The 24174-nt window shown below is 37.5% G+C and overlaps 1 protein-coding gene and 2 pseudogenes across 1 annotated transcript in view; 2 read left to right on the top strand and 1 right to left on the bottom strand.

The window, feature by feature from the left end:
* STPG2 (sperm tail PG-rich repeat containing 2) overlaps positions 1 to 24174 on the top strand; it is a 537907-nt gene that overhangs the window by 72635 nt on the left and 441098 nt on the right.
* LOC119529065 lies at positions 2581 to 3090 on the top strand (annotated as a pseudogene).
* LOC119529064 lies at positions 12475 to 23669 on the bottom strand (annotated as a pseudogene).

Raw genomic sequence — 24174 nt, 5'->3', positions numbered from 1 at the left:
CATCTCTTCTCTGTATTATGTTCATCCCTGACTGCAAATGTCTCTGCTTTTGTTTTTGTTTGTTTTGCTGTTTTTGTAGGCCTCTCTCCTCTCTGCTGGGCTGTCTGCTCCCAGATTCTCCAGCATCTGGTCTCAGATTATCTATGGTTGGAGTTTTCATTCAGCAGTCTGAGTTTGTTAATTGGTGCTACAATTCAGGTCTCCCTCATGGTTCCCAGCACCAACTGCCCCTCCTCCCTCGTGAGACCAGCGGCAAAACAGTCTGTTGTGCCTGGGAGGGAGGGGCACGGGTGTGCTGGCCATGAGAATTTACAGATTTCACTGATTTCAGCTGGTCCACATGCTACAGACTGTTGTGTGCTGTGTGTCCAAACTTATATTCCTCTGCGGCGTCCATTCCACACAGTTCCTGGCTATCTAGCAGCTGCACCAGAGGAGTAACTAAAAGACACACCTCACCATTCCACCATCTTGCCCCGCCCCCTCACTCACTAAGTTTTATCTCTCAGAAACTTAAATCAACCAGAATATTCCTATGCCAGACAAGTCCTAAAACCCAGAGCAACAGCCTCTTTAAGAACAACAATCAGATGCAGCCACCTTCCCCATGCTGTTGATCCCCCCCTTTCAGTATGAACAAGTTAGGGTAGTCACTGCCTAGACACCTCTGAAGATGGAGAAAGAGATTACTTGAGAGGAAGGGGTAGCAACAAACAAGGTAAGATATAACAAGGGTTTACAAATACTGAAACTTTATATAAATATATCTATATATTATATCTATCTATCTATCTATCTATCTATCATCTATCATCTATCTATAGATGCTGGGGTGTCGTAATAGCTGGAAGGAGGTAAGTGACATGGTGGAACTATAACCTGTAACATTCTTTGAAATTTGCTCTATAGCTACTAGCTCAATTGGGCTTTGAAAGTCTTCACCTTTCTGTATATACCCTATATTTCATAATAGGAAAGAACTGAAACTGTGGAACTGTAACCCGTAACAATTTTTGAAATTACCTATATGACTGCTTGTTGAGATGTACATCAAAAGTTAACACCTTTCTGTATGTGTGTTATATTTCACAATAATGGAAATAGCTGAAGTTGTGGAACTGACCCATTACATTCTTTGAAATTTGCTAACTACTTGTTAAATCATACTTTGAAGGTTATCACTGTTTTGTATATATGTTAAAGTTCACAATAAAAAAATTCATTAAAAAATAAATAAGCCATAGATGTGATGGTTTATTTCTAAAACAGTTTTACTTCTTCCTTTTTGGTTTGGATGCCTTTTATTTTTTTCTTGCCTAATTGTTCTTACAGGAACATCCAGTAAAATGTTGAATAACAGTGGTGACAGTGGGCATCCTTGTCTTCTTCCAAATTTTAGAGGGAAAGATTTCAGTCTTTCACCATTGTGTATGGTGTTTGCTGTGGGTTTTTCATGTATGTCCTTTATCATGTTGAGGAAGTTTCCTTCTAGTCCTAGTTTTCTAAGGTTTTATTTTTTTAAATCAAGAAGGGGTGCTAGATTTTGATGCTTTTTCTGCATCAATTGAGATGATCATATATTTTTTCCCCCTTCAGTCTATTCATGTGGTGTATTTCAGTAATTGATTTTCTTATGTTGCACTACTCTATCATACCTGGAATAAATCCCAATTGATCATGGTATATAATTCTTTTAATATGCTGTTGGACTCTATTTACTAATATTTTGTTGAAGATTTTTGCATCTATATTCATAAGAGAAATTGCTCTGTAATTTTCTTTTCTTGTAGTATCTTTATCTGGATTTGGTATTAATGTGGTTTGGACCTCATAGAACAAATTAGTTGGTGTTTCCTCATCATCAATTTTTTTAGAAAAGTTTGAGCATGATTGGTATTAATTCTTCTTTGAATGTTTGGTAGAATTAACCTGTGAAGCTGTCTGGTCCTGGGGTTTTCTTTGTTGGGAGGTTTTTGATTAGTGATTCAGTCTCTTTACTTGTAATTTGTCTGTTGAGGTCTTCTATTTCTTCTAGAATCAGTGTAGGTTGTTAATGTGTTTCCAGGTATTTAACAATATCATCTAGATTGTCTAATTTGTTGGCATGCCATTTTTTATAGTATCCTTTATGATTTCTTTTTTATTTTTGTGGGGTCAGTAGTAATATCCCCCCCTCATTTCTGATTTTATTTGCATCCTCTTTTTTCCTTTGTCAGTCTAGCTGATAATTTGCCAATTTTATTGCTTTTTTCAAAGAGCCAAATTTTGGTTCTATTAATGCCCTCTATTGTTTTTTATTCTCTATTTCATCTATTTCTGCTCCAATATTTGTTATTTCTTTCCATCTGCTTGCTTTGGGATTAGTTTCCTGTTCTTTTTCTAGTTCCTCCATGTGTCTTTGATTTTATCCAGTTCTTTTTTAATGAAAGCATTTAGGGCTTTAATTTCTCTGTCACCACTGCCTTTGCAGCATCTCATAAGTTTGGATATATTGTGTTCTTGTTTTCATTTGTCTCAAAGTATATTTATTTCTCTTGTAATTTCTTCTTTGACCATTGATTGTTTAAGAGTTTGTTATTTATGAATGTTCTGGGGCCATTTCCCCTGGACAGGGTCCTGACTGGGCCCCCTGATGGCCTAGGGGTTGGGGAGACTACTCCAGGTTTAAGTGATACCTTTCCAGATGAAGGGTTAATAGAAGACTTGAGTGTAGAAAACAAAGCTGTGGAGTAATTGGAAAAATGATCATGTTCTCATTGTTTGCCAGATCTGCAGAGATGAAAACAAGCACTCCAGGAACTCACAAAGCCAAGTTGTATTATTAGATACACTGGAACAAGAGATTTCAAAATTTAAAGAATATCGTTTATGTTGGATATAATGTTTTTTTCACTGAAGCTAAACATTATCAAACCAAATTGGTGAATATAAAAAAGAGATGCTGATGTTTCATGAAAAGACATCCAAGTTAAAAAAAAAGAGCCCTTAAACTGTAGCAGAAGAGGCAGAAAGAAGGAAAGGGAGCAGCAACTACAAAAGGAAATTAAAAGAGAAAAGCAGTTAACTGCCAAACCAGCTAAAAGGGCATGAAAGATTGACTGTGTCTGTGTGTGTGTTTACTTTCCCAGCCCAATATGTTTTGGATTTAGGATGACCTGTAGACTGATGTTAAGGTAGTGACTTATACCTTTATTTTAGGATTTGAAATCCATTTCTTAGCATTGCTGGGTCTCTCTATCTTCATTTCAGCCATTCAACAATACTTCTTTCTAAGCAGCAGACATAATGTTACTTGGCTTTGATATTTATATGTATTTTTTTCAACTTTTGTCTTACTTAATTTTAAATTTCATTATTTTGGCCATGAATCATTTATAAACTGGAAAATGGTTTGGTTGTTGTAATAGTCTATTCTCTATATGGTTAACAATTTTTGGCTTTTTTAATAGGTGTAAATTTAAAAGTTCCAGTTTGTCATTTTAGGAGTTGTCTTGCCTTTCTGGTAATACAACACTGGTTTTTGGTAGTTGACTTTTCATTGCTTGGTTAAGAAGAAATGCCAACTGTGTAATCATATGTGCCACTGGAATAGAGGTGTAAACCTTTGTGAAGAACATGAAGGAAAAGTGGGTGCACATGAAATAACAGCATCTTGGAGGCAGGATAAGCAATCAAGATGTCAGATAGATTCCACTAACCTTATACTTTATCTGCTTCTTGGAGTCCGAAACCACAATTCACCTTTCTTGTTGTTATTTAGTTCTTACATAGCTTCTGGGTTCAAAGTAGATTACATCTACCACTAAGGTTTGCCTGGGCTTGTGGAGCTATCACATACTCATATATGCTTAAATATTTATAATACTTAGTAACAATCATGACACACTAAGATAAGGTGATGAACCCAACTTTCCAAACAGATGGTCTGTTTGCTAGTTCTGTCTATCCTCTGATTTGCTGTGTGGCCTTACATGTAGTTTCTTTCTCTGTGCTTTTTAACAATTCCTAAAGTGGAATGATCTATACCAACTACCTACTTTATAGATAATGACAGGAATGGTATAAAATTGGTAAATAGTTTCTTCACAAAAGAAGGCAGCGTGAACCCTTTTGTATTTTCTAGAATTCCCCCCCCTCAGTATTATATGTAGCAATTTATTATATGAGGAAATATTATAAAGCTTTCATTGTTTAAAATGCAAAGCACATTATTCACTGCTTAGTATTATTTAATATTCAACTGGCCTACAATCTCTATTATATAGGGAATATATAGGACTTATAAAGGTATAAGATTAGAATATATATCTTTTATAATCTACATTACATTTTTGGTAAGCTGGAATCACTACCTCTATCACTTATCAGGTTAATGATTGAGAAAGCAGTAGATTTAAAAAACCTGGTCAGTTTAAAGGTTATTGTTTGTTTGAAAGAGTCTTTCCCTTCTTTAATGAATAAAAATGGTATTACAATCCACATGATTTTAATCTTTTATTTAAGAATATAAATACATATACTTAAAAAGGCTAAGTGTTGCCCTCTAACACTTGATGAAAGTGCCCATGGCAGAATTCATTAGGGCTTGCAGGACAAATGTCACATAAATTGCTGAATATACTCATTTTTAACCTGATAAAGTCTGTGCATTGTTTCTCAGGGTGGTTTGTGTACCAGCTGCAATAATGTTTAAAATGCTGGTTCCTGGATATCACTCTAAATCTGCTGAATCAAGTCCATTTTTAATTTGCTTGTTTGCTTGTTTAAAGTATCCTCAACTGATACTGGAGTGCTCTAAAGGTTGAGAGCCACTGGTTTAAGTCAGAGGATTCCTCACTAGGCTGCATATCATTATCACCTGGGGAAATTTTAAAAAAACACAGATAGTCTGAACATTCTTATTTAGTAGTTATGAGTTGGAGCCCATAATCTGTATTTTTCAAAAGAGCTCCCCAGATAATTCTGTGATGCAAGGAGCCATTGATCTAGACTATCTAGTGATTTTTATTTATAAGCAGTGAAATAACTTAAAAAGTTTCTAGTAACTCTTTGGATTAATATTATGAAATAAGAATTGAGACTGAACTCCAACAAGCAGGAAATAGAAACAGAATTCTGATTAATTACATGAACTTTGTGACCGTATTAAAATAAATGTTTACTGGGTGAATAGCAGGGCACACACACTTTCAGAGTTACATTATATAAATTTTGAAGACTTTTAAAAATGTCTAAACTGATATATATATCATATATATGATATATATGATATATATATCTCCCCACTATTTCTATTTTAAGGTCAATTATAAATCAGAATACTTTTATCTTGGTAGTTAAACTTTAAAACGTTAGTTGTATTTCATTAACATAGAAACACTTTACTGACCAAATCTGAATGGTAACCCTTATGATTAGTCTGTATTTTTGCAAAAAATAGTGAATTGTGCTTGGGAGACTTTTGGTCTGGGGTTGGAAAAAATTGCCTTTGTTTTGAAACTATATGACATATGCACTGAACTAAAATGGTGAGAATTCATTTTTGTATTTACTTGGGAGTAGTAGTCAGGTAAATATGCAGACATAGAATATAACATAGATTGTGCCTGCAGTGAGTTTTTTTTGGTAGATACAGTTTACAAATATGCCAGTTGTATATCCTCATGTATTAGTATGTTTTTTAATGCATATTTTTTTATTGTGAACTTTAACGTATACATATAACAGTGATAACTTTCAAAGTATGATTTAACAAGTAGTTAGCAAATTTCAAAGAATGTCATGGGTCACAGTTCCACAACTTCAGCTATTTCCATTATTGTAAAATATAACATATATATAGAAAGGTGTTGACTTTTGATGTAGAACTCAACAACAATTATATAGGTAATTTCAAAAATTTTTATGGGTTACATATATTCTTAGATTTTCCAGTTTTCTGTCTGTTAATTGGTTTCCAGCTTGATTCTGTTGTGGTCAGAGAGATGCTTCATATAATTTCAATCTTTATGTATTTACTGAGACTTGTTGTGTGACTCAATATGTGTTCTGTCCTGGAGAATGATCCATGTACACTTGAGATTTTGGGGGGTGCAATGTTCTCTATAAGTCTGTTAGGTCTAGTTCATTTATCATATTATCCATGTTCTCTGTTTCCTTTTTAATCTTCTATATAGCTGTTTAAAATATTGATGAATGTGGTGTATTAAAGTCTCCAACTATTAATCTAGAGGTGTCTATTTCTCCCGTCAGGTTTGCCAGTGTTTGCCTCATGTGTTTTGGGGCACCATGGTTAGTTGCATAAATATTGATGATGATTATTTCTTCTGGGTGGATTGACCCTGTTATTAATATATAGTGTCCTTCTTTGTATCTCTAAACAGCTTTTGAATTAAAGACTATTTTGTTGGATATTTAGTAGTATAGTGTTGGCATGGATTATCTTTTTCCATCTTTTCACTTTTAACCTATTTGTGTCTTTTAAGTCTAAGATGAGTCTCTTGTAAACAACATATAGTTGGAGCCTGCCTTTTTTTTTTTTTAAATACATTCTGCCAATCTGTGTCTTCTGATTTGGCATTTTAAACCATTAACATTCAGTGTTATTAATGTAAAGGGAGTACTTACTTTAGCTATTTTGTCTTTTGTTTTTATATGTCTTATATCTTTTGTTTCTATTTTCCTTTATTGCAGCCTCCTTTTCTGTATAGTTGATCTTTTTCTGATGTATCTCAATGATCACCTTCTATTTCCCTTTTTGTATATATTTTTAAATACTTTCTTCATGTTTACTTGGGGGTTTTTATTATACAGCTGATGTATATAACCTACTAATTTGAAAAGATACCGATTTAACTTCAATAGCATACATGTTCTCTGCTCCCATATTCCTCTGTTTACCCTTTTTATGCTATTTTTGTCCCTCATTGCCTCTTTATATGGTGCATGTACATTATCTGGAAACATGCCTATTTCTTATTCAATTGTATTCTAACTCTTATAGGAATTAAAGAGTATGGTTAGATATTGAGAATATAGTACTATTGGGTTTCGTATAGTTACCTTTACTGAAGATCTTCACCTCTTCACAGTACTCCAAGACACTCTCTCCTGTCTCTTCCTTTCAGCTTGAAGGACTCCCTTTAGCAATAAACACACAAGCCCACAGGTCCCTCTTTGCCTGTTTGTGTGCTCCCCACCGGCTGATTGAGCCCCAGAGCTACTCGTGTTTTCCGTCGTCCTCTTGTGGTGCCCCTCTCCTCCTTCAGGACCTGTAGGTAATAAGCCATCTTGTTCCATGCAATATTGCTTCTGGCTCCTCATTTAGGTCATATCTGACCTCCACCTGAACCTAAATTAAAAATTCTACTAAATCTATTCAGAACATTGATTAATGATTCAATATCTTTATTTATTATTGGTCTGTTGAGATATTCCTTCTTGTGTCAGTGTAGGTAGTTTGTGTCTAACAATTTGTCCATTTCATCTAATTAATCTTATTTATTGGTGTATAGTTGTTCATAGTATCCTCTTATACTCTTTTTATTTCTGTGGGGTCAAGTAGTAATGTTCTTGTCTTCATTTCTGATTTCAGTTGTCTCCTCTCTTTTTTTTTCATTGTCAGTCTTGCTGAAGGTTTGTCAGTTTTATTGATTTTTTTCAGAGAACCAACTTTTGGTTTCCTTGATATTCTCTATTATTGTTTTTTATTCTCGATTTCATTTTTCTGCTTTAATCTTTGTTACTTCCTTCATTCTTCTCTCTTTGATTTTTTTTTTTTTTTGGTTTTGTTTTGTTTTGCTTTTTCTAGATCTTCCAGTTATAAGGTTAGGTCTCTGATTTAAGATCTTTCTTCTTTTTAATGTAAACATTTAGAGCAATAAATATCCTTCTTACCACTGCCTTTGCTACATCCTACAAGTTTTGGTATGTTATGCTTTTGTTTTCATTTGCTTCAAGATTTTTCCTGATTTCCTTTGTGATCTCTTCTTTGACCTATTGGTTCTTTCTTCTTTTTATTGTAAACATTTAGAGCAATAAATATCCTTCTTACCACTGCCTTTGCTACATCCTACAAGTTTTGGTATGTTATGCTTTTGTTTTCATTTGCTTCAAGAGTTTTCCTAATTTCCTTTGTGATCTCTTCTTTGACCTATTGGTTGTTTAAGAGCGTGTTGTTTAATTTCCATATATTTGTGAGTTTTCCAGTTCTCCCACTGTTATTGCTTTCTAGCTCCATTCTGTTGTGGTCAGAGAATATACATTGTAGATTTCAATATTTTTGAACTTATTGAGACTTGTTTTGTTACCTAGGAAATGGTCTATCCTGGAGAATGATCCATGTGCACTAGAGAAGAATGCCTATTGAATTGTTCTATATATGTCTGTTAGGTCTAGTTGGTTTATAACATTGTTCAAGTATTCTATTTCCTTTTTGACCTTCTCTTTAGAGGTCACTATTGAAAGTGGTGCATTGAAATGTCATACTATTAATGTAGAACCATCTATTTCTCCATTCAAATCTTTCAGTATTTGCTTTATATTTTTTGAGGTCCTGCTGTTAGGTACATATATATTTATAATTGTTGTATCTTAATTATTGAATTTATCCCTTTATCAGTATACAATGCGCATCTTTGTCCCTCAACAGTTTTTTTGCTTGAAGTCTATTTTATCTGATATTAGTATAGCTATCCTAGGTCTCTTTTAGTTACTATATGCATTATATATTCTTTTTATCCTTTCATTTTCAACCTACTTGTGTCTTTAAATTTAATGGGAATCTCTTGTAAGCAGTATATAATTGGGTCATGCTTTTTTTTTAATTGATAAACTGACTTTATATTCACCTATTGGAAACAGTACAACATATTTTATGTCAGATTATGAAATATGGGTGTTTTACTAAAAGACAGGAAGAACTTTTTTCCAGTCTTTAAAGTAAATACATATTCAGAGGATCTTAAAGCATACCATTTATTCATGTTCATATCTATTGAAATACTATATATCCACATACTTCAATAAATAGTTAAAAACCTGACCTCTTTTTAAATCATTTCTAGATTTCAAAAACAATTTTTATTGAAAAGATTAAATAGGTGACTTTTGGCTGTGTCACAAAGCTAAACACAATGGATAAAGTAACAATTCTCAGTAAATTTGATCCATATAGAGGATTGGCTTTGATAATTCAGTTTCTCAGAGTTTTCTGACTTCATACATAGGGGTATTTATGTGTCCTTAATTTTCTGGGTAATTTTCTAAGTTCTCTAGTCTACTTTCTAGATATAGCTTAAATGTTATGATGAAGCATTAATTTTTTAGTTAATTTATAAACTGCCTGAAAGTGGCTCTAAGTTTGAAATTCTTTCTCTCAAATCTTTTAGGGTCACAAAAAAGCTATACTGTAATTTGGGTAGTACTTTTCCTAATATAATTACTGCATAATAGGAACTTAATGTTATAACAGGATATGTTTCAAATGGGATCATTGTAAAACATAATTACACCACTTGTAGTTAAACCAAGAATACAAATGGATAAATTAACTATGCTAATATTCCATTTCTTCTCTCTATCTTATTTTCCTCTTTCCCTCCTCCTTCCTTCATCTCTCCCTCCCTCCCTTCCTTCTTTTTTTCTTATATCCCTCTCTTTTTATCTATTATACTTTCTCTCTCTCTGTTTTTTTTCCTCTCCACTCTCCTCTCAACTGCTCTTTATTTTCCTTCTTCCTTCCTTGATAAAATTCAAGGGCAACAAAAGGAGTTCCACAAATGGAATGTGTGGAAAATATAATGCTGAAATGAATAGCTAGAAAAATTCGTTATAAATCCAAAGATAAGTTAATTTTATAAATTATATAAAACTGCTATTTTATAAAACTGCTATTCTGAAATTGCAACAATCTTGTACACTCAGGACTGATAAGATGGAGTGACATTTCATATGTCCATAAATGTAAAATCATCTATTTGAATATTATATGCAGTGCATTCACACAATAAAGCAAATACTGTAGCCTTATTTGAACAGTATTGAACTCATAAATACTCATGATTTCACTCTGTCCAGGGGCATAAGGACTAGGAATACTGCTGTGATACAGAAAAACATAGTGATACCTCCTCTATTTAAAATGTCACTCAAGAAAGTCTCTTCTAACATAAAGGCAAATACATATAGCTACTGAGCTATGATTGTACTTCTGTCACATTCTATGGGGAAAACACCAGACTCCACAAATTCGGAATCATGATGACACTTTGAAGTAATTATTTGGTTCATCCATAGTTATAACTCAATTTACCTCACATTTACCCTGCAGATCTTACAAATAGGAGGTATTTTTAACTCCAGGAGAGCAGTTACTGTATAATATGCATTCTTGATCTGTTTCTGTCTCCCAAACAATGGTACCAATGGTTAGCACTTTTTTGGTAGCACCACTATTTCCAGTAAGTAGATTATTATGGAGTGTGCCACTTTAAAGCTGCAATACAAAAAGAATATTTTGTAATTTACTCACCAATTCCAAAAATATAAAAAAAAGCAAATCAATAGTTAAAATGCCATTTGTTTTAAAAACTCATTTTAAATATATCACTCAAAATAATGCAATAAATTATTAGTAAATTTAATAGCATTATGCCATAGTATTGCCATTTTGTGGAAACAGTATGTATTGATACCCCTAATTTGAGATTCATTTTTCTGATTAAAGTAGATTTATGATGTACTTCGTGACTAAATGTGCTAAAAAAAAAAATCAGTATTCAAGCCATGTCATTCAGGGTGAAATATTAGATACCTTAACATGTACTATTGTTGTTTTTGTAACTTACAAAAGGGGGCTATTTGCAGAAATGTTTTTAGGAGTAGTGAAATTGATGACTTCAGCAAACTTGTAAAATGGCTTTTAAGTCTGTGGTCTTTATTTAATAAAGAGTAGAACCATCAAACTATTCTTGTATACAATACTTAGAGTAATAGAATTTTCTTTCAGATTTGTATTCTTTATAATAGAAATAGTTTAATATTCACAGTAATTTAGCACTTCTTTTATTCTTAAGAAATACTCATCACTGGTGTCTTGTCTTCATTCAATCACATCTTACATATATCATGTAACAAGAAATAAAGCATGGTAATTTTCTTGGCTTTATTAGTTTGAATTGAAATGGCTATAGAGAAAGATTGTATTGCAGAGGCGGTTATTTTGGTGATTAATCTGCTTCATACCAGCATAGAATATTAGTTACAATATATTTTGGAACTTATTTTTTTACATAATATACATTCCAGACTCTCAATAGAGTGATGTTTTCAGGTTGAAAATATGCAAAATCCTCCTGTCCACAGGAGCACTATCTGTTATACTAACTTACCTACCATAGAACCAAATCAATTTTGAGGGCTTTACCAACTCATGCAATATTAGGTGATAAGACTTTGTGTCCTCTCTGATAAACCATATTAAAGATTTTGGCTTGGAATCATGAAAAGAAAAGGTGTTATATTGCTAGGCAATCCCTTGAATGGACTGTGCTGTCATTTTAAAGGAAATTATTTCCCAAAGTGGATTCAACATTTAGCTATGATTAAAGAGATCGTATGGTAACTTTACTTGGCTATGGTGATTAAATTGTTTTTTCATCACAAAACCTGAGTTATTGTGAGCCAAAATTCTCAAACCCCACTGGTCATGAGGGAAGAGATTTTTAAAAGCCAATAGCTCTTTCATTATTTAGAGATAGGATACAGTTTAACTTTATCATTATGGTTTAATTTTGTTTTCAAATTTTAGCAAACATTTTATATTGGAGATGAGGAGAAAAATATTATTTTTTGAAGGCACACCCATGCTGAACTTACAGGAAAGAGAAGTAGAGCTGCACAGCCAGTTACATTACAAGGCTCATTCCCAAAACCTGAATATCATGCAAGCAGAAAAACCTAGATATGTTTCATATTTTGAGGAAATGATCTGAAGGCAATATTATTTGCTTTTTTTAATCAATAAAGAAAAAAATGCATCTTTGTAAATGTGGATTGACTCTTATTGAAACAGGAAATTGAATGCCTGTATTGCAGCCTTAAAGAATAGCATATTCACTGCAATATTCATTTTTGTAAACTACAGCCTGCAGCCTAGCAGACCATGACTGAATGCTTCTGAAAAGTTGTAGATTACAAACATGAAATGACAATTAATATCCTCTAAAACTAATTTCAGAGCTTTCACATCTTAAAAAGAAAGGACAATGTGTACTGCTTCACAAGGTGATGTAGCTAATAAAAAAAAGAGTAGAATTAAAGTATTTACATAATGAGCAATTCTACAGAAGGTGATCATCCTCATGTAAGCACTGCTGATTATATCCTATGCTGCTTTTAACAAACTGTACCAGATTGGATTTAGCCATTAGCACTTTCAGAGAATTCTTAAAAGTCTTTTATGGGTCTTTAAATTTATTTTAGAATGGCACTTTTCAGGTAGAGTATGCTGGCGAAAGAGGACAGTGTCAACTCAAGGTACCAGCAGGAGGAAAGAACATCGGTGCTCTCGGTTATTCCATACTGGGCTGTACTTGGAGGGTTAAGAGGCAGGCTTGCATTGGTTATGCCTAGCTTGTTGGCAGCCACACAAGTATAGTTGCCGAAGTGCTGCTGTGTCACACTGGTGACAGTGAGAATGGATTTTGTGCTAAAATTTTGAATAATAATTCCTTGTTGGCCATTGAAGGGCTTCTTCTCTCCTTTGTACCATTCAAAGGCTGGAGGTGGCACACCTGCACTTCACATCTTATCAACCCACAGCGTCCAGGGGTCACTGTGCCAGATTTAATTTCCTGAATTGTAGGAGCAAAGTTTATGACAACTTTTACTTTTTTCATGTTTGGGAATGACATCATTTCCCGCACTACCTTCATATTCCCCAGCCTGGTTCCTTTTAATTCCATAAATGTCCAAATGTCCATTTTCAAATGGTTTTGCTGATAGGAAGATGTGCTGCCAAGAAATGGAAGGCTCTGGTTTCCCTGTGGCCAGACAAGTAAGGGTAACATCGGTTCCTTCACTGATGGTCATGTCACTTGAGATGTCATATATCTTCGGAGGAACGTAAAGAGCCAGTGGACTTCTCTGTGCCGGGAGAAGGAGCCCAGAGGACCGGGTGCTATCCCTGGCTGGTGGGTGGAGCTGGTGGGACTGTGGACTGGCCCTGAACGGGGACTTTCTGTCCCCTTTTCCTCTTTCTCAACCTGGGCAGCTCAGTGGAGAAAGCTGCAACCATTTTCAGTTTGTAGCTCTCTGACCAGGTCATACTTTTTTTTATCCATTCTGCCAGTCTCTGCTGTTGACTGGATATTTTAATCCATTTACATTTAAAGTAGCTACTGATAATGCAGCACTTTCTTCTTCCATTTTGCTATTTGGTCTTTGAAAGTCTTACACTTTTTTTGTCCCTCAATTCTTTTAATTGCTACTTTGATATTTATTGGATTTGTTGTTTGTACCATTTGAGTACCTTCTCATTTCTTTCTGCATGTATTTTTCATATATTTTCTTTGCAGGTACCATGGGACCTAAATTTAACATCCCAAATCTATAATCCTCATGTTTGATATGATACCAAATTAATTTTGATACCATTCACATACTGTTCCTATATCCTCTTTCCCCTAGTTTTTTTTGTTGTTGAGTTACAAGTTTTGTCTTAATACATTGTATGTCTCAAACTGTAGATTTGTCATTACTTTTTATGAATTTGCATTTTAGAACCTGTAAAAAGTAGAGTTGAGTTACATACCAAGAATACAATATGATAATACTGGCACTTAAAATTACCTATATGATTACATTTAGCAGAGGTTTATTCTGTTTCAATCCACTATCTATTATCCTTTCAGTCTGAAGAATGTAGGGCAGGTCTAGTGATGATGAACTCCCTCAGTTTTTGTTTATTGGGGAATATCTTAATCTCTCCCTCATTTTTTTTTAATTCAGTTTTATTGAAATACATTCACAGACCATACAATCATCCATGGTATACAATCAACTGTCCACAGTATGATCACATAGTTATGCATTCATCACCACAATCTATCTCCGAACATTTTCCTTACATCAGAAAGAACCAGAACAAGAATAAAAAATAAAAGTGAAAAAAGAACACCCAAACCATCCCCCCATCCCACCCCATTTGTCCTTTAGTTTTTATCCCCATTTTTCTACTTATCCATACACTAGATAAAGGGGGTGTGATCCACAAGGTCTTCACAATCACACTGTCACCCCTTGTAATCTACATTATTATATAATTGTCTTCAGGAGTCCAGACTACTGGGATGGAGTTTGGTAGTTTCAGGTATTTACTCCTAGCTATTCCAATACATTAAAGCCTAAGAGGTGTTATCTATATAGTGCATAAGAATGTCCACCAGAGTGACCTCTCGACTCCATTTGAAATCTCTCAGCCACTGAAACTATTTCATCTCATTTTGCATCCCCCTTTTGGTCAAGAAGATACCCTCAGTCCCACAATCCCGGGTCCAGATTCATCCCTGTCTCCCTCATTTTTAAAAGGCACTTTTGCTGGACATAAAATTCTTGGTTGGTAGTTGTTTTCTTTTAGCGTGTTAAATATTTTGTTCACCTGCCTTCTTGCCTCCATGGTTTCTGGTGAGAAATCAGCACCTAATCTTATTGGGTCTGCCTTGTATATAACACATTGCTTTTCTCTTGCAAAGACAAGAAATCCTTGTCTTTGGCATTTGACAGTTTGAATATTATGTGTTTGGGTATTGTTCTCTTTGAGTTTGTCTTGCTTGGTGTTTGGGCTTCTTGAAGGTACCTATTTATGTCTTTCAGTAAATTTTGGAAGTTTTATTTCATTATTTCTTTCAATAGTACTTATTCCTTGTTTTCTCATTCTTCTCCATCTGGGACTCCCATAATGCATTTATTGGTATGCTTGATAGTATCCCTCAGGTCTCTTAGCCTCTTTTAATTTTTTTCATTCTTTTTCCTTTCTACTCTTTAACCTGAATTATTTGAAGTGTATTTTCTTCAAGTGCACAGACTTTTCTTTTGGTGCTCAAATATGCTGTTGTAACTGCTAGAAAATTTTTTTATCTCAGTTATTGTGGCCCTCAACTCCAGTATTTCTTTTTGGTTCCTTTTTAAAATTTCTATCTCTTTTTTGAGATGCTCATTATTGTTCATTCTTTGTTTTCCTGAAATCCTTCAGGTTTTTTTTCTGTGTTTTCCTTTATTGCCTTGAACATACTAAGGATCATTTTTTTAAAGGTCTTTGTCTAGTATGTCTAAAGTCCAGTCTTCTTTTTATTGGTTTCTGGAATTTATCTTATTCCTTTGGATGGGTCATCATTTCCTGTTTCTTTGTCTTGTAATATTTTTTTGCACACTGAACATTTTAATATTTTGAAGAGTTAACTTTAGGATTTTGTCCCTGAGCTTTCTGTTCCTTATATTTGTATTCAGCTCAGTGATATGAAAGATATTTCCTTGACTGCCAGAACCTAACAAAAACTAATAAACTAATGCAATAAACACTTTTCACAGTCTTTGCACTTTGGCTCTCCTTCAGAGTTCTGCTCTCCTTCAGAGTTCAGCCCCCCTATCAGGAAGATCAGCCTGAGGTGAATGTGAAGTACAGGGTACTCTGTCTTTTTTGAGCCTGCATCATGTCTGGGTTTGTGTTTCCATATGGCCTTAGGAATTCCCCTATGTACAGGAATTTGAATGCCTCCTCTACTCCTATAAAATAGACTTTTCATCCTCCTGTTTTCTCTATTGTATGATTTAAAGCAAGTAATCATTTTCCCCAAGCTGCTTTGACTTTATTGTTTCTTATACTACTTTGGTCTCGAAGCTAGTTCTGCCTGCAGGGCAAGTTCTGGGAGGGTGAGTTAGAGATGAGCTTCCTGATTCAGTCTTTTAGGCTGTCATTGGATAGATTGGCACTGACATACAGGCATCCTAGTGTGTGCATATGGGTTAATCTTGTCCATCTCAAAGAGGGACCAACAATGGAAGCACGGGCTGGCTCCATACTGCCTGGGAGGGATTGTGCCCAGAAAGTGTGCCTCAAGCTTCTACTGTTTTTTAACCAGTTTTTTTCTTGATTTTCCACTTACCCAGTGTGATGGTTAGGCTCATGTGTCATCTTGGCCAGGTGATGGTGCCCATGTGTCTGGTCAAGCAAGCACTGGCCTAACCATTAACTGCAAGGACATTCCTGAAGACTGGTTTATTAAATCATCAGTCAATTGCTTGCTACTGTGGCTGATTACATCAACAAAGGGAGTGTCTTCTGCAATGAGATAATTCAGTCAGCTGGATTTAATCTAATCAGTTGAAGACTTTGAAGGGAGAAAGGAGAGAACTTGCATTTTTTTTTTTTCCAGACAGCCAGCCTCTCCTGGGGAATTCATTGAAGACACTTATTGGAGTTCCAGCTTGCAGCCTACCCTATGGAATTTCTCTTCTTCAGCTAGCAAGCCTCTCCAGGGTGGGGGGGGAGGTGGTTCATCAAAGACCTTCCTCAGAGTTGCCAGCTCTCTGGCTGCCCTATGGAATTTGGACTCATGCATCCTACCCTACAGAATTTTGATTCATGCATCCCCACAGGTTGCATCAGACACTTTTATAAAATCTCATATTTACAGATATCTTCTGTTGATTCTATTCCCTAGAGAACCCTGACTAATACAGCTTGGTATCAGGAGCGGTTCTTGAGAAACAGAATCTTAAAATGGGCTTTTACAATTGGTTTTCTAATCTGATTAGTTTCAAAGGCACTTATGATTCTATTTACAATAATCAAGATGGCAATGACAGTCCATGGCATGAGTTGGCAATGGAGATACACAAAATATCCCCATTTGATTCTCCTAATCATACTCTTGTATGAGGCAAGGCTCTGGTTGACAGTGTTTTTGACACCTTAACAGAGTTTTATGGAGTTAAGAGGTATAATAATGTTGGTTAGTTGTTATTAGATATGCTGGATATAGTTATAAGAGAAAAGGATGAGCTGAAGGCTTCAAACTTGCAACATATACACTGTATGAAAGATTTAAAGGTTACTATGTTGTGCTCTGAAAGAAAATCTCATTTCCTGTGGCCACAGACTTAAGATCTCTGAAAAACAGACCCAGAGGCTCACTGTATGAGTAGCAGATGTACAGTGTAAACTAAAATCTCAATCTTGCAGGATGTCTGCTGTTAAAGTAAAGGCATTGATTGGAAAAGAATGGGATCCTGAAAATTGTGATGGGGACATATGGGTTGATAATGATGGCAGTGAGGATATTGGAGCTCTGGATTCTGCTGAGTCTTTGCTAGATATACCTGTAATGGTCTGCCCTGAGGAAATGCCCCCCCCCCCCACCTTCAGCCTGCCCTGAGGTAAGAGCCACCCAGTCTTCAGCCTACCCTCAGAAGAAAGCTTCCCAACCTCCAGCCTGCCTTGAGGAAACAGCTTCCCAACCTCCAGTCTGCACTGAGGAGCCTGCCATCCAATGTCTACCCTTCAGTGCCTGCTAAACCTGTAATCACCTCCTCTGGGGAAACAACCCTCACTCCTATGTCTGGAGAGATTAATCCTGTTTCTCCAGATGAAACTGCAGTGTAATGCCCTGAGGTAACTGGCTTTAAGGATACTTCTAATTCTTTTCATGATTGTTCCAGTTTGCTAATGCTGCCATCATGCAAAATATCAGAAATGGATTGGCTTTTATAAATGGGGTTTATTTGGTTACAAAGTTACAGTCCTAAGGCCATAAAAGTGTCCAAACTAAGGCATCAACAGCAGGGTACGTTCACTGGAGGATGGCCAATGACATCTGGAAAATCTCTGTCAGCTGGGAAGGCATGTGGCTGGCATCTGCTCTGGGGTTCTAGTTTCAAAATGGCTTTCTCCCAGGACATATCTCTCTTAAGTGTCTGGGCGGGGGAGGGTTGTTCTCTTAGTTTATCCTGGGACAAACTCTGGGCTTTATCTCTTAGCAAAGCATCCTTCTGTCTGCATCTCCAAGCATGTCTAAGCATCAGCGTCAGCAAGCATCTGGGCCTGTGTGGCATTTTTTAAAGTACTCCAGTAAACTAATCAAGACCCATGCTGAAAGAGCAAGGCTACTCCTCCATGGAAATAATCTAATCAAAATTATCACCTATGGTTGGGTGAGTCACATCTCTGAAACAACCTAATCCAAATATCCCAAAAGACTGGATTAAACATGTCTTTTGGAACAACATAATATATCCAATCCAGCACATTCCAACCCCTGGACCTCCAAAATACATGTTTTTCCATATACAAAATAAATTCATACCATCACAATATCACAAAAACTTAAATCATTTCAGTAACAATAGGCACTACAAGATCTTATCAAAATCAGTTACAGGCATGGTCTGTCCTAAGGCAAAATTCCCCTCTAGCTGTGGACTTGTGAAACTCAGAACAAGTTACCTGCTGCCAGTGTACAATGGAGGGACAGTAATAGGGTAAACATACCCATTGCCATAAGGAGAAACTGAAAGGAAAACAGGGTTTACAGGACCAAAACAATTCCTGAAATCCACAGGATAAACTCCATTAGATTTCAGAGACTGAGAGTTATTTATAAAATGACGTTTAATAACATCATTTGGGGCTTGAGAGAACAGGAGTCCAACCCTTTCCAAGGGCCTTCATGGCAGCCCTTTTCTCCTCAGACACTGGGGTGAGTGCTCCAACATATCCACACACTGGGGAAACCACGTTCTTGGCCCCTCCCTTCTCAGACATCGGGGCACAACCCGGACTCTGCTCTCCAGGGCAAAGGCTCTCTCCTCTGTGAATAGTGGGTGATGGCAATGCTCTCCCCAATCCCTGAGGAATGTGCTCCAACCTCTCTGAAGCCTAGGGTGGCAGCACTCTTCCTGAGCATCTAGGTGGAAGGATCATCCTCTGCCTCTGGGGCAAACTCACCCTTTCCATGTGCATGAGTTGTTCTGCTCTCCTTGCCTGAGATTTCTTCCATGGTTCTGTCTTTGAAGAAATTTTTCCTTCAGTTTGTTCCTTCTCTGTCCCCTCCAGTCCAGACTGGCAGTGGGTCCATTTATACAGATCTGGCAAAAAATTTATTGGCTTGATATGGAGCACGCAGGGGTCAAAGCGATCAGACAATAGGAGTTTCCACAAATCCTTTCTGGATAAATCCATCTCCAATCCTGGCTTGTGCTGAAATGGGTGGCTGGTTCCAGGTTTCATTAAATACTTATATGGGGCTGTAGTCTTTGGGGTTTCAGTTTCTGGAAACTCAGAGTTTTCTGGAACATCAATTTCTGGTTTCTTTGAACCCTAGTTCACTTCTCAGCTTATCCCTCTCCTCTTGCATTTTACTATAAGCTGCAAGGAAAATCCAGGCTGCATCCTTCACACATAGTCTGGAGATCTCCTCGGCTAAGTGTCCTGGGTTGTTGCTTTCAAAATCTGCCTTCCTTCCAACACTGGGACACAATTTTGCCAAATTCTATGCCACTTTAAGACAAGGATCATCTTTCTTCCAGTTGGCAATGACACGTTCATCATTTCTGTCTAAGGCATCATCAGAATTATCTTCAAAGTCCATATTTCTATAGTCTCTTCAGAGCAAACTAGACCTTTTCTGTCTATCAAGTTACAAATTTACAGTCTGAAGGCCATAAAAATGTTCAAATTAAGGCATCAACACAAGTATACCTTCACTGAAGAAAGGCTGTTGGTGTCTGGGAAACCTCTGTTAGCTGGGAAGTCATGTGGCTGGCGTCTACTGATCCCAGGTTGTGTTCCAGCTCCTCTCTCAGCTCCTGTGCACTGTTGGTTCTTTCTCCCAGGACATTTCTCTCTAAGAGCCTGGGGGTCCTGTCTCAGCATATCTCAGGACAGACTCTGGGCTTTATCTCTTAGCAAAACGTCCTTCTGACTGCATCTCCAAGCATGTCTAAGCATCAGCGTCACCAAAAGCGTGCTTTCAGTGGCCATCTTCAGAATGTCTCTCGCAGCTATAGCAAGGATCTGGGCCTGTGTGGCTCTTTTTAAAGTACTCCAGTAAACCAATTAAGACCCACCCTGAATGGGCAGAGCCAAATCTCCATGGAAAGATTCAGTCAAAAGGTCACACTCTAATCAAAAAGATTAATCAATCTGCCATCACAAGATTGCATTAAAGAATATGGTTTTTTTCTGGGGGACATAATATATCCAAACTGGCACAGTGACCCACCCCCACCACTGGACTTTACTTCCATGCCCATAACTAGACTAAAGTCTCAACAGGCCCTGAAAGGTGAGGTACAAAGTGTGACTCATGAGGAAGTACACTATACTCCAAAAGAACTGCGTAAGTTTTCCAATTTGTGTAGACATGAATCAGGAATATTCATGGGAATGGATATTAAGGATGTGGGATAATTGTAGAAGGGATATAAAGTTGGATCAGGATGAATTTATTGATATGGGCCCACCAAGCAGAGATTCTGCATTCAGTGTTGTAGCTCGAGGGGTTAGAAAGAGTGTTAACAGTTTGGGTGGTTGGCTGAAACGTGGATCAAAAGGTGGCCAACATTACCTGAGACTGAAATGCCAGAACTGCCCTCGCATAATGTGGTGGAGGGGATCCAAAGGCTTAGAGAGAGATTGGAATGTTAGAGTGGATTTATCATGTAAGACCTGCTCACATACCCCAGCAATGTCCAGAAGACACACCATTTACCAGAACTATGAGGAATAAATTTGTGAGACTAGCTCTGTCATCTCTGAAGAGCTCTGTAGTCATCCTTCTCTGTAGGTCAGATATTACTGTGGGAACTACTGTCACTGAGGTGGAATTCTTAAACATAATGGGGATAATCATATCCCAAGTTGGCAGAAGCCACATGGCAGCAATTAATTGCCAAAGACAAGGTGGGCATGGCTACCATAATGGAGAGCAGGTTCAAAGCAGTAGTCAAAATAATCTGACTCACAGAAACTTATGGTGTTGGCTAGTAGATCATGGGGTACCTAGAAGTAAAATAGATGGGAGGTCTACTAAATTCTTGTTTGATCTGTATAAGCAGAAGAATTCTAGGTCAGTTGAACAAAAGTCTAACATGAATCACAGAAACAGAGAGTTACAGCTCCTTAATCAGTTCCCAGACTTGAGACAGATTATAGACCCAGAGCCCCTTGAATGAGGGGAAGGCCAGGTACCCTTGGGGAAGGACCCTGTTACGCTACCAAAAATTTATACTGTTAATCTTCCTCCCAGCCTTCCCCAAGGGGACGTACAGCCTTTTGCCAGGGTAACCATGCATTGGGGAAAAGGAAATGATCAGATATTTTGGGGATTAGTAGACACTGGTTTAGAAGTGACATTAATTCCAGTAGATCCAAAACATCCACCAGAGTAGGGACTTATGGAGGTCAGGTGATAAATGGAGTTTTAGCTCAAACCTGTCTCACATTGGGTCCAGTGAGTCCTTGGACCCATTCTGTGGTTATTTCCAAGGTTCTGGAATGAATAATTGGAATATACATACTCAGCAACTGACAGAATCCCCACATTGGTTCCCTGACTCATGGAGTGAGGGCTTTTATGGTAGGAAAGGCCAAGTGGAAACCATTAGAACTACCTCTGTCTTGCAAAATATTAAATCAGAAGCAATAGAGGATTCTTGGAGGGATTGCAGAGATTAATGTCACTCTTAAGGACTTGAAGGATGCAGGAGTAGTGATTCCCACCACATCCTCATTCAACTTTCCTATTTGACCTGTGCAGAAAACAGATGGGTCTTGGAGGATGACAGTGAATTATTGTAAACTTAATCAGGTGGTGACTTCAATTGAAGCTACTGTTCTAGATGTGATATCATTGCCTGAGCAAATCAACACATCCCCTGGTACCTGGTATGCAGCTATTGATCTGGCAATGCTTTTTTTTCTTAATAGCTATTAGTACAGACCACCAGAAACAGTTTGCTTTCAGCTGGCAAGGACAGCAGTATACCTTCAGTGTCCTACGTCAGGGGTATATCAACTCTCCAGCCTTATGTCATAATATTGTCTGCAGAGACCTTGACTGTTCCCCCCGCCCCCCGCCCCAAGACATCACGCTGGTCCGTTTTATGGATATCATGTTGATTGGACATAGTGAGCAAGAAGTAGCAACTATTCTCGACTTATTAGTAAGGCATGTAAGTGTCAGAGGATGTGAGATTAAATCCAACAAAAATACAGAGGTCTTCTACCTCAGTAAAATTTCTAGGTGTCCAGTGGTATGGGGCATGTAGAGATATCCCTTTTAATGTGAAGGATGAACTGTTGCGTCTGCTCCCTCATACAACCAAAAAAGAGACACAATGCCTAGTTGGCCTCTTTGGATTTTTGGAGACAATGTATTCCTCATTTGGGTGTACCACTCTTGCCCATTTACCAAGTGACCAGAAAAGCTTCTGGTTTTGCGTGGGACTGGGACAAGAGGAGGCTCTGTGACAGTTCCAGGATGCTGTGCCACTTGGACCATATGATCCAGCTTCCACCACTTCCAGTGGTGCAGGAAGTGTCTGGCAAATAAAGATGCTGTTTGGTACATTTAGCAGTCTCCTGTTGGAGAATCATAGCACAGGCCCTTACGATTTTGGAGTAAACCTTTACCCTTCTCTTCAGTTAACTACTCTCCTTTTGAGAAACAGCTTTTGGCCTGCTATTTGGCCTTAGTAGAGACAGAACACTTAACTATGGGCCACCAAGATACCATGCAAACTGAGTTGCCTGTCATGAACTGGGATTTGTCTGACCCACTAAGCTATAAAGTTGGGTGTGCACAGCAGTACTCCATCATAGAATGGAAATGGCATGTATGAGATAGGGCTCAAGTGGGTCCTGAATGCACAAATAAGGTACGTGAGGAAGTGGCCCAAATGCCCGTGGCCCCCACTTCTGCCATGATACCTTCTCTCTCCCAGCCCAGAGCTATGGCCTTTTGGGAAGTTTCTTATAATAGTTGACTGAGGAGAGAAAACTTGGGTCTGGTTTACAGATGGTTCTGCATGATATGCAGGTACCACCCAAAAGTGGACTGCTTGGCACTGTAGCTCCTTTCTGGGATGTCTCTGAAGGACAGTGGTGAGGGGAAATCCTCCCAGTGGGTGGAACTCCAAGCAGTGCACTTGGTTGTTCCTTTTGTTTGGAAGGAGAACTGGCCAGAGGTGCATTTGTGTACTGATTCATGGGCTGTTGCTAGTGGTTTGGCTAGATGGTCAGGGACTTGAAAGGAACATGATTGGAAAATTGGCAACAAAGAAGTCTGAGGAAGAGGTATATGTATAGATGTTTCAGAGTGGGCAAGGAATATGAAGATATTTGTTTCCCATGACTTCAGCAGAAGATTTTAATAATCAAGTGGATAAGATGACCCGTTCTCTGGATACCAGTCAGCGTCTTTCCCCAGCTGCTCCTGTCATTGTCCAATGGGCTCATGAACAAAATGGCCATGGTGATAGGGATGGAGGTTATGTATGGGAGCTCAGAAATGTGGACTTCCACTCACCAAGGCCGATCTGGACACAGCCATTACTGATTGCTCAATCTGCCAGCAGCAGAGACCCACACTCAGTCCCGGATATGGCAACATTCCTCGAGATGATCAGCCTGCTACCTGGTGGCAGGTTGATTACATTGGACCACTTCCATTGTGGAAAGGGCAGCAATTTGTTCTAACTGGGATAGACATATACTCCAGATATTGGTTTGCCTTCTCTACATGCAATGCTTCTGCCAAAACTACCATCCATGGACTTACAGAATGCCTTATCCACCATCATGGTATTCCACACAGAATTGCTTCTGATCAAGGAACCCACTTCACAGCAAATGAAGTACAATAATGGGCACATGCTCATGGAATTCTCTGGTCTTACCATGTTCCCCATCATCCAGAGATAGCTGGGTTGATAGAACAGTGGAATGGCCTTTTGAAGACTCAATTACAATGTCAACTAGGTGGCAATAACTTGCAGGGCTGGTGAAGTGTTCTCCAAGAGGCTGTGAATGCTCTGAATCAGCGTCCACTCTATGATGCTGTTTCTCCCTTAGTCAGGATTTATGGTTCCAGGAATAAAGAGGTGGAAACGGGAGTG

This window comes from Choloepus didactylus, chromosome 3 (assembly GCF_015220235.1).
Source record: "Choloepus didactylus isolate mChoDid1 chromosome 3, mChoDid1.pri, whole genome shotgun sequence".
NCBI classification, from domain to species: domain Eukaryota; kingdom Metazoa; phylum Chordata; class Mammalia; order Pilosa; family Megalonychidae; genus Choloepus; species Choloepus didactylus.
The sequence above is the reverse complement of the archived record's forward strand: the minus strand, read 5'-3'. Positions and strand labels throughout refer to the sequence as shown.